This window comes from Etheostoma cragini, chromosome 18, assembly GCF_013103735.1.
Source record: "Etheostoma cragini isolate CJK2018 chromosome 18, CSU_Ecrag_1.0, whole genome shotgun sequence".
Classification (NCBI taxonomy): Eukaryota; Metazoa; Chordata; class Actinopteri; order Perciformes; family Percidae; genus Etheostoma; species Etheostoma cragini.
The window spans coordinates 8,414,450-8,416,761 of record NC_048424.1 but is presented as its reverse complement, the minus strand read 5'-3'; positions in this window follow the sequence as shown (position 1 = coordinate 8,416,761).

Here is a 2,312-nt window from a genome sequence, read left to right as displayed (position 1 = left end):
GTGTGTGTGTGTGTGTGTGTGTGTGTGTGTGTGTGTGTAACGGCTGGCAGGAACACCAACTGCCTGGAGTCCGCAACGCTCTCTCTCTACAACAGTCTGGCACTGGCTAACACCAATAGGAGGGAGGGAGAAGGAGAGAGAGAGAGAGAGAGACTGCGGGGGAAAAAAGGACAAAGAAAGAGGAGAGAAGGAAAATGTTATGCGGAGGAGGAGGTAATATATAGAATGATGAAGTAAGTGAGAAAGATGGAGAGAGACACAATAGGATGCTCTGGGACCTTGAGGGATTTAGGAAAAGGATTCAAGGAAAGGGACTGGCAAGGAGAAAGACAAATATAGAAAAGCACTGACAAGATGCTTATATGAAGACAGATGAGGTGAGAATACAATAGGAAGGAAACAAGATGAAGAAAGCCAGAGAAAGTAAAGGAGGAATCAGTGATGTGCCTGAAATTTTCGTTTTGTTTTTGTATATGTGAGCAAATACAGAGTACATAAATCTACCAATCTGACCAAAGGTGTGTGTGTGTGTCTGTGTGTGTGTGTGTGTGTGTGTGTGTGTGTGAAGAGGAGCCAAAGACTGGTTTGGGGTAGGGTGGTGGCAGTACATGTTGTAAAGGGGGCACAAGTGAATGTGTGAGGAGGCATAAGAGGGGCTCTTAAATCAGCACCTGTCGCGTGCTGGCTGCGGGGAGTTTGTGTGTGTGTGTGTGTGTGGGAGGGGGTGGGGGGGTGGGAGTAGTGTTGGAATGGTGGAATGCAGCCCAGTCCCTTGGGGCTACCCCCATCCAATGTTGCCCACCATCCCTCCAATTATTCCTCATCTTTCTTATATAACCCTGTGATACATGCTTATCACAAAGGCAGGCACAAGAGGAAGACGCCGACAGATGCACACAATACGCACGTGCACAGCGCGGGAAGGTGTTGGGGAGGTATTGTTCACAGGATGGAAGATGTTGGCGGATGTCCAGAGGAGGATTATATCACTTCCTTGTTGCTCGCTACTTCAATACAGGGAAATCTAGTAGAGCCCCAACTGCGCCAGCACTTCCCCTTCCTCACGCTGGCACCTCTGCACTGCCAGCTGCACATCAACCGGGGATTTAGGGGTAGTAGAATATCTTTACGTCCCGTGGAATGTTTTTCAGAGCACACAGCCTCCTTCTTATCCCCGTCATGTTCCACTTCCATACAGTACTAACACACTTTAACGGTCCCTGAACAGCACCACTGGGCATTTAGAGGCTAAAGCACCTATCTCAAGTACACCTCCAGGGCTGGTAATGAAGGTAGTGTTATTTAATTCATCTAAGCTTCTTTTTCCTAACTTGCCGCTGTTAAACTCTTATTAAATTCTCATGTTCGTATATCATTTTTATTCTCTGGAAGTGCTTGGTAATTTCGTGAAGCTGTAATGGCAATAAAACCATTTGATCGTAATGTGATACGTATCATTTTCCGACATTGCTCCCATAAAGACTCAAGAATCCCCCAATAAAAAGTGTTAAAGTGAGCCGTCTGGACACATTCACTGCGCCGTGACCTACTGTTGTGACCTTTGACCTGCAGAGTGTACTCACAATGGGGTGCAATGAAACACCAGGGATATGCTAAAGAAGTGGAACTCCCAAAGGTCTATGATTTTATGAGCCGGAAAGAGAGAGAGAAGTAAGCGTGATGCGAAAGGAAAAGCAAAAAGATGAGAGGAAAAGGAAGTGGGAGCAGAGGGGGTGTTAGTAAAAAAAACATATGTAAAACACACACACACACACACACACACACACACACACACACACACACACACACACACTAGCCTAGTTTCCCACTGTTTTGGCCGAAGCGGCAGAGTTGTGATCCCCAAAGTAATTATGAAATTTAATTACAATTCCTTGGGGAGGGATATGGAAATGATGTTTCTGTGCCACCAGGTGGAGGACAGCACATCAGCGAGGTGAAAAAATTCGGGCCAACACACTGTGAACACCCAGCGTCTCGACATGACAGCTAAGGCATTACACAACGAAGTGATGAAAGGTGACAAGGTCTCTCACACTTCAGGTTTGACTGTCCAGAAATAGTCACGGTGTGACGAGCTCAAACGCAAGCCTGCATGTCTGTGGGAGTGTACGATCGATAACGTGGAATAGTAGAGAAGTTGCACTGAAGACCGAATGAAATAAAACGCAGTATAGATTACAAGCCTGTCTGATTGACAGAGATTGTTATGATGTGAAATCCACTTGAGTCGGAAATAGAAAAACACCCAGACTGAACTGCGGTCAACAAAGCCATTAATCCTGCCTGGAAAA